Raw genomic sequence first — 13,898 nt, forward strand, 5'->3', positions numbered from 1 at the left:
AAAACATACAAAAACAAAACAGAGAAGATGACAAGCTGTTTCAGTTTCCTCAATGTGTCAGTTCATCCTTACCAGTTGACTACAGTTTTCAATTGTGAACCTAAAGCACAATTGAGAGAAATTTACCACAAAAAGTTCCATATCCTCATGTTAAAAATAAATGTTAACTACCCAAAAGAATGCCACTTCTGTGAGAGAGGGTCTTCTGACATACCTGCCTCATAGAACAATCCAGAAATTTCAGGTAATGTCCTCTGGCTTTCCTCTTTCTTTCTTTTTCCCTGCGTTCTCACCCTGTGTTCCATTTTGCTCTACTGCCTAGGGTTTCTTTGGCTTTCCCCAAACACCCTTAATGCCTAGACAGGTCTACTTCTGGCGACCGCCCTATTAGAATTGACTTTCATGTTTCACAAACCCGAAGTTACTTTTATCTTTCTCTATCAGTGTGGGAGGGAGAGACTGTAAAAAAACTGCATAATAACACCTAACAAAACCAGCAAACATTCTTTCCTCTTGACCCCAACTTCATTCCCAATGCTCAGTTTTTGATGCAATTAAATGGGGTGTGCAGGCCTAGGATACAACTTTTGACAGGGCACGGTTTCACACCATGCTTAGGGCGACTACTGAGTTCCATCCAAGCTCCTGCTAGTTTCAGAACTTACCACGGATCTCCTCCTTCAAGAAGACTCACTTCTCTCTATTCGCCAGACAAGCTTGACCAGCATTTCTGCCATCTTTGCCATCTCCTTGGCCTTCTCCTCGGCCTTCTCACACAACTCCAACACTCTCTCGTCGGCTTCGCCACTCGGGTGCTGCACCTGGTTGAGGGCGCTCTCCTCCAAGGCCTCCACCTGCGTTTTGATCTGGATGAGCATATTGTCCATCTCCCACAGCTTGCTCCTGGTCTGCAGGTATGCCCGCCTGTACTCGTGTATAAGAGATGCGATGTCCTCGTGCATCTCGTTGATGACTGGGAGCAGGAACTGCTGGAAATCCTCCTGGACTCCAGCACCTCCACCTCCTCTGGTGCTTCCACCTTATCGATATCCAGGGGCTGCATCTTCTTCTGCCTCTTCTTTAAGACCGCTGTAGTGATGTTCTCCTTACTGGACCCCCCTGGGTACTGCAGATCAGGAGTTACTGCTGGAGTCTAAGCAACCGACACAGTTTGTTCATAGTACTCCTGAATTATCTTTAAATTTTTTCTTCCTTTTAATTGTAAGCCTTTTGCTTTAGAACTCTGTGGGAAGAATCGCTGTGGATGGACACAGTGCAGCAGCCAACCGGTTAACAGTATTTTCTTTCAGTACTTTAAAAATGTTGCCTCAGTGTCTTCTTACTCATATTACTGACAAGCATCTGATTTTATCCTTACTTTTGTTTTTCTGTACATAACATGTTCTTTATCTCTGGTTTTGTTTAATGTTTCTTCTCTTTTCTGGTTTGGATCAATTTGATTATCATGTACGTTGGTATGGTTTTCTTCTCTTTTTTTGTTTTTTTGCCTGTACTTTGTTGAGCTTCTTGGACTTGTGTGTTTATAATTTTCATCAAAACTGATCCATTATTACCTCAAAATGTGAAAAAAATTATTTATATTTTCTAATATTTTTCTGCCTCCGTATTCTCTTATTTGAGATTTTGAGTTACACAGATATTAGGTTTTGAAGTTATCCCACATATCACGGATGTTCTTTTCCTCTTCTTTTTTCTCTCTACTTTATTTTGCATAATTTTTATTGTTATGTGTTCAGATTCAGTGATACTTTCTTTTTTGATGTCTAATCTGCCAATTATTCTGTCCAGTGTTTTTTTTAAATCTTGTACATTGTAGTTTTGATCTCTAGAGGTTTGATTCTTTTCTTTAAATCTTCAATGTCTCTACTTATATTTTGAATCTATAGAGAGTAGTTATAATAACTCTTTAAGGTCATTGTCTGCTAATTCTAATTCTGTTTTAGTTCTGGGTCAGTTTTGATTAATTGATTCTTCTTCTTCTTATGGCTTATATGTTTCTGAATTCCTGGTAACCTTTGACTGATGCTCAGAGTTTGTAAATTTTACTTTGTTGAGTGCTAGCTATTTCTCATACTCCTATATATATTCTTGAGTTTTTTTTTTCTAGGATACAGTAATTTGGAAATAGTTGATCCTCTTGCTTTTGTGATTTAATAGGTGTTTCTCAAGTAAAACTCAGTCTAGGGCTAATTATTTTACACTACTGAGGCTAGACTTCCTAACTGTTTTGCTCAATGCACATGAAGTACATATGAGGTTTTCCAGTCTGGATGGTAGGAAGAAGCACTCTTCCTAGCCCTCTGTGAGTGCCATACACTGGTCCTGCTCATTCTTTTGTTGAATTCTGAATATATTTGCAGTGGGGAGCAGATAAGATTTCCTATGGGATTAGATGTGGATTATGAGAAAAAAGAGACATCAACTATGCTTGTAGGGTTTTCATTTGTTTGTTTTTAGCTTGAGGAACTAAAAAGAGAATACATTTCTTGGGATGAGGAGACTGAATATTTGAGGGGTAAGATCAGGAATTTGGTTTGAATCTGTTAATTTTGAGATACCTATTAGACTACTATATGGAGATGTTATGTAGACACAAGACATGTGGGTCTATGAGTCTGGAGTTCAGAGGGAGGTGAAGCTGGTGATATGAATTTGGGAACCGTCTGCATATAGGGGATATTTAACCTCATGCGACTGGATGAGACCACAGAAGGACTGTATTACTAAAAACAAGAAGAAGCCCAAACCCTGATGCCTGTGGAGCATGCAAAGTCAGAGGAAGGAGGAGACACTTGTCATGGATGCTGACCAGGAGCAGCCTGAGGTGGAGGAGGAGGACAGGTATGGGGTGGTCCCAGAAGCCAAGTGAAGAAACTGTTTCAAAGGGAAGGAGAGGTCATTGATGTGCAGTGATGCTGCCAGGAGGGTGCGTGACCTAGAAGGGGAATGCCAGGGAAGGTGAGAGGACAGAACCCCCAAGAACTCCAGCTTCTATTATACCATCCTACAGATAAGAAAACAGTTTGATGCCACATGATAAGTGGCAGAATCAGGATTTGAGATCTGAATGACTTGTTTAAGAACTCCATACCCTTCCCACACTGCTCCTCCCTTATCTTCTCTCTCACACCCAGCACTGGCTGAATGCTGAATGAGTTATGGAATCCAAACAATATTTGAATTTTTCATAATTTAGGAACAGTAATATAGTTTGCATTATGGAAAGTCTTACTATGAAATTTTTGTTAATTTATTGCAGTTGTCCCTCCTTATCTGCAGTTTTACTTTTTATGGTTTCAGTTACCCACCACCAACTGGGATTCAAAAGTATTAAATAGAAAATTCCAGGAATAAATAATTCATAAGTTTTCCGTGCATGCTGTTCTGCATAGTGTGATGAAACCTCTCTCTGTCCTGCTTTGTCCCACCCAGGATGTGAGTCATCCCTTTGTCCAGGGTCTCTACCCTGTAGGCACCACCCACCCATTAGTCACCTAGTACTAGATTATCAGTTAGAAAAAAACATAGCATATATAGGGTTTGGTACTATCTGCAGTTTCAGGCATCCACTGGGGATCTTGGAATGTATTCCCCGAGGATAAGAGGAGGCTGCTTTATTAGATTTCTACCCTTTATGTTACTTTGCATATTAGCACCTTATTTTAAAAATCTATTGTGGGAAACGGGAAGGAACCTTGCAAAAGCCCACACAAACAAGCTTATATATGTCCCATGAGAACTACCTGAAGGAAACAAACCCTATTTACTGGAAATGCACTTCTATATGTTAATAACAATAGATCTATTTTTCTTTCTTTTTTAAAATTTTACTTTAAGTTCTGGGGTACATGTGCAGAACTTGCAGGATTGTTGCATAGGTATACACATGTCATGGTGATTTGCTGCCTCCATCCCCCCATCACCTACATCAGGCATTTCTCCCAATGTTATTCCTCCCCAAACTCCCCATCCCCCACTATCCCTCCCCCAGCCCCCACCCCCCAACAGACCCCAGTGTGTGATGTCCCCCTCCCTGTGTCCATGTGTTCTCATTGTTCAACTCCCACTTATGAGTGAGAACATGCTGTGTTTGGTTTTCTGTTCCTGTGTCAGTTTGCTGAGAATGATGTTCTCCAGATTCATCCATGTCCCTGCAAAGGACATAAACTCATCCTTTTTTTTATGGCTGCATAGAATTCCATAGTATGTATGTGCCACATTTTCTTTATCTAGTCTATCATTGATGGGCATTTGGGTTGGTTCCAGGTCTTTGCTATTGTAAACAGTGCTGCAGTGAACATATGTATGCATGTATCTATATAATAGAGTGATTTATAATCCTTTGGGTATAACCAGTAATGGGATTGCTGGGTCAAATAGTATTTCTATTTCTAGATCCTTGAAAAAATTGTCACACTATCTTCCACAATGATTGAACTAATTTGTAATCCCACCAACAGTGTAAAAGTGTTCCTATGTCTCCACATCCTCTCCAGCATCTGTTGTCTCCAGATTTTTTAATGATTGCCATTCTAACTGGTGTGAGATAGTATCTCAATGTGGTTTTGATTTGCATTTCTCTAATGACCAGTGATGATGAGCATTTTTTCATACATTTGTTGACTGCATAAATGTCTTCTTTTGAAAACTGTCTGTTCATGTCCTTTGCCCACTCTTGGATGGGTTTGTTTTTTTCTTGTGAATCTGTTTTAGTTCTTTATAGATTCTGGATATTAGCCCTTTGTCAGATGGGTAGATTGCAAAATTTTTTTCCCATTCTGTTGGTTGCTAGTTCACTCTAATGATTGTTTCTTTTGCTGTGCAGAAGCTCTTAAGTTTAATTAGATCCCATTTGTATATTTTAGCTTTTGTTGCCCTTGCTTTTGGTGTTTTAGTCATGAAGTCTTTGCCTATGCATATGTCCTAAATGGTATTACCTAGGTTTTCTCCTAGGATTTTTATGGTGTTAGGTCTTATGTTTAAATCTTTAATCCATCTGGAGTTAATTTTTGTATAAGGTGTAAGGAAGGGGTCCAGCTTCAGCTTTCTGCACATGGTTAGCCAGTTTTTCCAGCACCATTTATTTAACAGGAAATCCTTTCCCCATTGCTTATTTTATCATGTTTGTCAAAGATCAGATGGTTGTAGATGTGTGGTGTTACTTCCAAGGCCTCTGTTCTGTTCCATTGGTCTATATCTCTGTTTTGGTACCAGTACTATGCTGTTTTGATTACTTTAGCCTTGTAGTATAGTTTGAAGTCAGGTAGTGTGATGTCTCCAGCTTTGTTCTTTTTGCGTAGGATTGCCTTGGCAATGTGGGCTCTTTTTTGGTTCCATATGAAGTTTAAGATTTTTTTTCCAGTTCTGTGAAGAAGGTTAATGGTAGTTTGATGGGGATAGCATTGAATCTATAAATTACTTAGGGAAATATAGCCATTTTCATGATATTGATTCTTCCTAACCATGAGCATGGAATATTTTTCCATTTGTTTGTGTTCTCTCTTATTTCCTTGAGCAGTGGTTTGACCTCTTCTCGTTGAAGAGGTCCTTTACATTTTTTGTTAGCTGTATTTCTAGGTATTTTATTCTTTTTGTAGCAGTTATGATTGAGAGATTGCTCATGATTTGGCTCTCTGTTTTTCTGTTATTGGTGTATAGGAATGCTTGTGATTTTCGCACATTGATTTTGTGTCCAGAGACTTTGCTGAAGTTGCTTATCATCTTAAGGAGATTTTGGGCTGAGTTGATGGGGTCTTCTAAATATACAATCATGTCATCTGCAAATAGACAATTTGACTTCCTCTTTTTCCAATTGAATACCCTTTATTTCTTTTTCTTGCCTGAGTGCTCTGGCTAGAACTTCCAATACTATGTTGAGAGAGGGCACCCTTCTCTAGTGCCAGTTTTTCCAAGGTAATGCTTCCAGTTTTTGCCCATTCAGTATGATATTGGCTGTGGGTTTGTCATAAATAGCTTTTATTATTTTGAGATACATTCCATTGATACCTAGTTTGTTAAGAGCTTTTAGCATAAAGGGCTGTTGAATTTTGTCAAAGGCCTTCTCTGCATCTATTGGGACAGTCATTTATTTTTTGTCTTTGGTTCCATTTATGTGATGGATTACATTTATAGATTTGTGTATGTTGAACCAGACTTGCATCCCTAGGATGAAGCCTACTTGATTGTGATGGATAAGCTTTTTGATGTGCTGTTTCACTTGGTTTTCTAGTATTTTATTGACGATTTTTGCATTGATGTTCATCATGGATATTGGCCTGAAGTTTTTTTTTTCTACTTGTATCTCTGCCAGGTTTTGTTATCAGGATGATGTTGGTCACATAAAATAAAAAAGGATTATTTTTATTGTTTGGAATACTTTCAGAAGGAATGGTACCAGCTTCTGTTTGCACATCTGGTAGAATTGATCTATGAACCCGTCTGGACCTGGACTTTTTTTGGTTGGTGGCTATTAATTCCTGCCTCTACTTCAGACCTTGTTGTTAGTCTATTCAGGGATTCAACTTCTTCCTGGTTTAGTCTTGGGACGATGTAAGGAATTTTCCATTTTTTCCAGATTTACTGGTTTATGTGCATAGAGTTTTTGTGGTAATCTCTAATGGTAGTTTGTATTTCTGTGGAATCAGTGGTGATATCTCCTTTATTTATTTTTATTGCATCTGTTCAATTCTTCTCTCTTTTCTTTTTTATTTGTCTGGCTAGTGGTTTATCTATTTTGTTGATCTTTTAAGAAAACCACCTCCTGGATTCATTGATTTTTTTTTAAATTTTTTATTGGATTTTAGGTTTTGGGGTACATGAGCAGAACATGCAAGACAGTTGCGTAGGTACACACATGGCAGTGTGCTTTGCTTTTCTTCTCCCCTTCACCCACATTTGGCATTTCTCCCCAGGCTATCCCTCCCCACCTCCCCCTCCCACTGGCCCTCCCCTTTTCCCCCCAATAGACCCCAGTGTTTAGTACTCCCCTTTCTGTGTCCATGTGTTCTCATTTTTCATCACCCACCTATGAGTGAGAATATGCGGTGTTTCATGTTCTGTTCTTGTGTCAGTTTGCTGAGGATGGATTCATTGATTTTTTTGTGTCTCTATCTCCTTCAGTTCTGCTCTGATCTTAGTTCTTTCTTGTTTTCTGCTAGCTTTTGAATTTGTTTGATCTTGCTCCTCTAGCTCTCTTAATTTTGACAATAGGGTGTCAATTTTAAATCTTTCTTCACTTCTCATATGTGTATTTAGTGCTATAAATTTCCTTCTGCACACTGTTTGAAATGTGTCCCAGAGATTCTGGTACCTTGTGTCTTCATTCTCATTGGTTTCAAAGAACATCTTTATTTATGACTTCATTTCATTATTTATCCAGTTGACATTCAGGAGTAGGTTGATCAGTTTCCATGTAGTTGTGTGGTTTTGAGTGAGTTTCTTAATCCTGAGTTCTAATTTGATTACTCTGTAATCTGAGAGACTGTTTGTTATGATTTCTGTTCTTTTGCATTTTCTGAGGAATGTTTTATTTCCAATTATGTGGTCAATTTTAGAGTAAGTGTGATATGGTGCTAAGAAGAATGTATATTCTGTGTATTTGGGGTGGAGAGCAGGTGTCTATTAGGTTCACTTGGTCCAGATCTGAGTTCAAGGCTTGGATAGGCTTGTTAATTTTCTGTTGTTGAACTGTCTAATATTGACAATGGAGTGTTAAAGTCTCCCACTATTGTTGTATGGGAATCTAAGTCTCTCTGTAGGTAATTAAGAACTTGCTTTATGTGTCTGAGTGTTCCTGTATTGGGTGTGTATATATTTAGGATAGTTAGCTCTTCTTGTTGCATTGATCTCTTTATCATTAGGTAATGCCCTTCTTTGTCTCTTTTGATTTTGTTGGTTTACAGTACATTTTATCAGAGACTATTGCAACCCCTGCTTTTTTTTTCTCTCCATCTTCTTGGTAAATCTTCCTCCATCCGTTTATTTTGAGTCTGTGTGTGTCTTTGCATGTGAGATGGGTCTCCTGAATACAGCACACTGATGGGTCTTAACTTTTTATCCCATTTGCCAGTCTGTGTCTTTTGATTGGGGCATTTAGCCTGTTTACATTTAATGTTAATCTTGTTATGTGTGAATCTGATCCTGTCATTTTGATACTAGCTGGTTATTTTGCCTGTTAGTTGATGCAGTTTCTTCAGTGTATTGATGGTCTTTACCATTTGGTGCATTTTTGCAATGTCTGGTACTAGTTATTTCTTTTCATGTTTAGTGCCACCTTCAGGAGCTCTTGCAAGGCAGGCCTGGTGGTGACAAAATCTCTCAGCAATTGCTTGTCTGTAAAAAATTTTATTTTTCCTTCACTTATGAAGTGTAGTTTGGCTGGATGTGAACTTCTAGTTTGAAAGTTTTTTTTTTATAAGGATGTTGAATATTGGCCCCCACTCTCTTCTGGCTTGTAGGGTTTCTGCTGATAGATCTTCTGTGAGTCTGATGGGCTTCCATTTGTGGGTAACCAGACCTTTGTCTTTGTCTGCTGTTAGCATTTTTTTCTTCATTTCAACTGTGGTGAATCTGGAGATTATGTGCCTTGGGGTTGCTCTTCTTGAGGAATATCTTTGTAGTGTCTGTATTTCCTGGGTTTGAATGTTGGCCTGCCTTGCTATCTTGGAGAGGTTCTCCTGGATAATATCCTGAAGAGTGTTTTCCAGCTTGGATTCATTTTCCCCATTACATTCAGGTACACCATTGAAACATAGATTAGGTCTTCTCACATAATCCCATATTTCTTGGAGGTTTTGTTCATTTATTTTCACTCTTTTTTCTCTAATCTTGCCATCTCATTTTATTTCATTGAGTTGATCTTCAATCTCTGATATCCTTTCTTCTGCTTGGTCTATTCAGCTATTGAAACTTGTGTATGCTTTACAAAGTTCTTGTGCTGTGTTTATCAGCTCCGTCAAGTTGTTTATGTTCTTCTTTAAGCTGGTTATTCTATTTAACATTTCGTCTAACCTTTTTTCAATGTTCTTAGTTTCTTTGCATTGGGTTAGAACATGCTCCTTTAGCTCAGAGAAGTTTGTTATTACTCACTTTCTGAAGCCTGCTTCTGTGAATTCCTCAAACTCATTCTCCATCCAGCTTTGTTTCCTTGCTGGTGTGGAGTTGTGATCCCTTGGAGGTGGAGAGATGTTCTGGTTTTTGGTGATTTCATCCTTTTTGTGCTGGTTTCTTCTAATCTTTGTGGATTTATCTACCTTTGGTCTTTGAAGTTGGTGGCTTTTGGATGGGGTCTCTGAGTGGATATCCTTTTTGTTGATGTTGAAGCTATTTCTTTCTGTTTTTTAGTTTTCTTTCTAACAGTCATGCCCCTCTGCTGCAGGAGTGCTGGAGGTCCACTCCAGACCCTACTTGCCTAGGGATTACCTGTGTTGGCTGCAGAACAGTAAGGGTTGCTGCCTATTCCTTCTTCATGTATCTTCAACCCGGAAGGAAACCTGCCAGATATCAGCCAGAGCTCTCCTTTATGAGGTGCCTCTTTGGATATACAGGGGTCAGGGAGCTGCTTGAGGAGGCAGTCTGTCCCTTATCAGAGTTCAAGTGCTGTGCTGGGAGCTCCATTGTTCTGTTCAGAGCTGCTGGGCAGGTACGTTTAAGTCTGCTGCAGCAGAACTCATAACTGCCTCTTTTCACAGGTGCTCTGACCTGGGAAGGTGGGGCTTTATTTATAAGTCCCTGAACTGCTGCTGCCTTTTTTTCAGAGATTCCCTGTCAAGCAAGTAGGGAGTCTATTACAGTCTGCCTGCAGAGGTGTTGCTGAGCTGCCGCAGGCTCTCCCTGGCTGCTGTGTAAAGTTTTTTGCAGTTTTGTTTACACAGGTAGAGTTAGAACTGCCTCAGTAATGGTGGACTGCTTCAGTAATAGCAGACTGCCTCAGTAATAGTGGACTGACTAGGTAATGGTGGACTTCCTCAGTAATGGTGGGCGTCCCTCCCTCCACGGAGCTCAACTGTCCTGGGTCAAGCTCAAATTGCTGAGCTGGCTGTGAAAGTCTCATTCAGATTGCTGATCTTTGTAGGAGTGGGACCCACTGAGCCAGATCACCTGGCTCCCTGCTTTTAACCCCATTGTTTTCAAGTGAATGGGCAGCTCTGTCTCCCAGGCATTCCAGGCATCAGCTAAAATGGCCGCCCAGATTTGTGGGTGTTTTTGTGCTGCAAACCTGGAGTGCCAGTTGAAACAGCTGTGCTGGAAACCTGTGGCACTTGTTGGCTGGTGGGCAGGAATCTAGTGGTCTGTGGGCCATAAAGACTGCGGGAGAAGTGTAGTATCTGTATTGGAGTGCTGGAGTGGCTGGGACAAGCCCTGATAGCCTCCATTGGGTAGGAGGGGGGTCCTCTGGTTTGTTGCACTTCCCGGGTGAGACAGCACCCCACCCTGCGTCAGCTCGCCCTCCTTGGGCTACACCCACTGTCCAACCAGTCCCATTGAGATGCATCTGGTACCTTGGTTGGAAATGTGGAGATCTTGCTGGGAACTTTACTCCAGAGCTGTTCCTATTCAGCCATCTTGGCCATTCCCAATAAATGTGTTTTTCTTTTTCAGCCATAATGGAACCTATGAGATTTAACATTTATGGTTGCAGATATATGAGGTCATTGTTGTTCTGCCATATCATTCTTTAGCCCTTTGAGAAGGCCTGTGGAGAGGGTGTTTGCAGCTACAAGGATGATGGGTTTTGGGAGCAGGACCAAGGAAAAAGTGACATATCATTGTGCTTCAGATCAGAGTCTTTGGGAACACGCCATGGGTATGATTCTGGCTTCAATACTAACCACTTCTATGACTGTTTTATTTCCTTCCTTGAGCCATATTTTCATCATTCACTCAGTAGACTGTGATTGTTACCTCCTAGGACAGTCATGAAGATTAAATGAGCTAAGATATAGGAAGTGTTCCAGCACAGCAGCAGGCAGATAGCAAGAACTCCTGTACAAGATAGCTCTTCTTTGTGACAGGTGATTCATATCCTGTGGGAAAGTTAGCCTTTGGACTTTAATCAAGAAAACACACCAACTTGAGGAATTAATTTCTTTTGTTATTTGTTATGAATCTGAATCTCAGCATTTATACCTGTGTTCTGGGCCTGCTGGGACCCTAGTTCTTCCCAAAGTCTCATGCATCCTTTAAGACAGTTCAAATGACTGCCTCCTCGACTTTTTGCAATACCTATTAATGCCTTCCATAGCCTTTCCTTCTTTCCACACTCCATGTAACTTAGGCTATGATTCTTTAGTGGTTCTTACCTTTTTCCTTCATGGCCTGTCTCCCTCCCATGATATACAACTCTTGACAAACTATTGTTCATTCGTCATATAAGTACTGAACACCTGTGAAGCACCAGGATGCTCATAAGAATTTGAAAGATGTTTGTTTGTTTGTTTTAACAAGTCAAGCTGCTTTGGAATCATGTAACAATCAATTCTCTATTAAAGATATAACTACACCTGTAAGTATGGGAAAAAAAAAAAGAATTTGAGACATGTGTCCCTCACCCTCACAGAGCTTATAATGTCATGGGTGAGAAACATTTATCCGTGGATAACTAAATTACAGCTCAGCCAAGGCTGTGGGAGCCACGCCAGATTCTCTACAGTGCAAGTTCCAGCTCCCTGTAGACAGACAACCTGCCATTGGTGTGGAATCAGACTCCATGTTTTTAGATATGAATCAATTGTTCCCAACAAGTATATTGCCGTTTTGCAGAGTTTTGACAGAAAAATGCTTGGGAAAGGGAGTACTGACACTTAGGGAGTTTAAAAATAGCTTTAATTACCACGTGCAGCAAATGTATTTGAAAACTAAAGGTTAGTGTCTACCTTTCTGCATTCCTATCCACCTGTCTCTTAACAAATGGATTCTGGTGGATTCAGATGAACTTGCTGCTTATGCCAGAAAGGCCCTATTATCTGAGCCTTCTACCCTGTTATTCACCTCCTTCACCAGGCTGGATAATTATTGTGCACCACACAGAGAAGGAGAAGCAAGCATGCCTGAACACACACATACATACACACACACACTTGGCTCCTGCTTTTACACAGCCTGGGGTATTACAGGTCCCTGCTAGAGCTCCTCAGGAAGGGTCCTTTCAAAGCTGTAACGAAGAAGCAGAGGCAGATAGTTCAAACACCCAGAACCTCTTTCTATGAAGTGTCTTAAGGGATGTTTGAGGGCTTACAGAAGCAGTAGTCTCAGCTTTGGTTCTCTTTCCTACTGCCCCAAACCAGAGGATGCTATGTACACTGAGGCAGCTGTCTCTTAGAGGTTGCTGGAGAATCCCAAATGAATATTACACAGTTTTGGAAAAGAAAGAGGAGGCAGTTTAATTGCCAGTGATTGGAACTAGGATGCAGTTTCCAGCAGCCCTAGAGGCCAGCTTGTCAGCTACTGAGATAATGAGGGGCCAAACCTTCTGGATACTTTCAAGCCTGATACACCTCTTGTTCAAGAATTGCTGAAAAGCCCACCGTGTGAGGCCCATGGGGGTCTGAACAAGTGCCTTCCCATGTTCAGGTTTCCGCTTGCTGTGGGCATGGCAAGAATAGCAAGCTGAGGGGTTGCCCTCAGAAGCAAGGGAAGTCACATTGCTAAGTATATAGTGTGTGCCAGGCCCTGCTTTGGATGCTTTATAGATGTTATTTTAAAACAAATTAAATTTACTCAATTAAAGGGATGGTAAGAAATTTAATCTCAGTTAAAATAAGATTGCTTCCTTTGTCCTCCTGAAGGATGTGCAAAGGTCCCTGGGTTTTACACTAACAAGGTCAATCATAGAAAGATCTCTGTAGACCCAGCAATCCCACTACTGGGTATGCATCCAACAGAAATGAAATCAGTGTATTGAAGGGATACCTGCACTCTCATGCTGATTGCAGCACTATCAACAATAGCAAGATATGGGATCAACCTAAGTGCCCATCAGTGGTTGAATGGATACAGAAGATGTGGTATATCTACACAAAGGAATTCTATTCAGCCTTGAAAAGGAGGGAAATCTTGTTATTAACAACATGGATGAGCTGGGAGAATGCTATGTTAAGTCAAATAAGCTAGGCGCAGAAAGACAAATATGACATGACCTCACTGTTAAGTTATGTGTTGCAAAATGATGCTTCTGTCAACCACCAACCCCATGTACAACAGCAGTGTCGTAAGATTTTAGTGGAGCTGAGAAATTCCTATCGCCTAATGACTTTGTAGCCATCCTAATATCATAGTGCAACACATTACTCCAATATTTGTGATTGTGCTGGTATAAACTAGCCTACTGTGCTACCAGCCAAAGTAGAGCACATACAATTAGGTGCAGTCTATAACACTTGAGAATAATAATAAGTGACTACACTGTTGGTTTACGTATTTGCTATACTATATTTTTATTGTTATTTTAGAGTGTACCTCTTCTATTTACAAAGGAGAGAGTTAACTGTGAAACAGCCTGAGGCAGGTCTTTCAGGAGATATTCCAGAAGAAGGCATTGTCATCAGAGGAGATGACAACTCCATGCATGTCATTGACCCCGGAGACATTCCAGTGGGACAAAATGAGAAGGTGGAAGACAGTGATATTGTTGATCCTGACCCTATGTAGGCCTAAGTGTGTTAGTTTTTAACGAAAAAGTTTTAAAAAATTTTCAAGTAGAAAAAAGCTTACAGAATAAGTATGTAAAGAAAAACTTTTTTTATACTTACACATTGTGTTTATGTGATAAACTAAGAGTTAATATAGGAGTCAAAAAGTTAAAATAGTTAAAAAGTTTATAAAATAAAAAGGTTACAAGAAGCCAAAGTTTATTATTGAAGAAAGAAAAATTTTAGAAA

General features: G+C 40.1%; 1 protein-coding gene and 1 pseudogene across 8 annotated transcripts in view; one reads left to right on the top strand and one right to left on the bottom strand.

The window, feature by feature from the left end:
• The window catches only part of GRID1 (glutamate ionotropic receptor delta type subunit 1), an 806,979-nt gene that overhangs the window by 465,520 nt on the left and 327,561 nt on the right, over positions 1–13,898 (top strand). The gene's annotated exons all lie outside the window — the stretch shown is intronic.
• LOC118146277 (MORF4 family-associated protein 1-like) lies at positions 681–1,063 on the bottom strand (annotated as a pseudogene).

Source organism: Callithrix jacchus, chromosome 12 (assembly GCF_049354715.1).
Source record: "Callithrix jacchus isolate 240 chromosome 12, calJac240_pri, whole genome shotgun sequence".
Taxonomy (NCBI): Eukaryota; Metazoa; Chordata; class Mammalia; order Primates; family Cebidae; genus Callithrix; species Callithrix jacchus.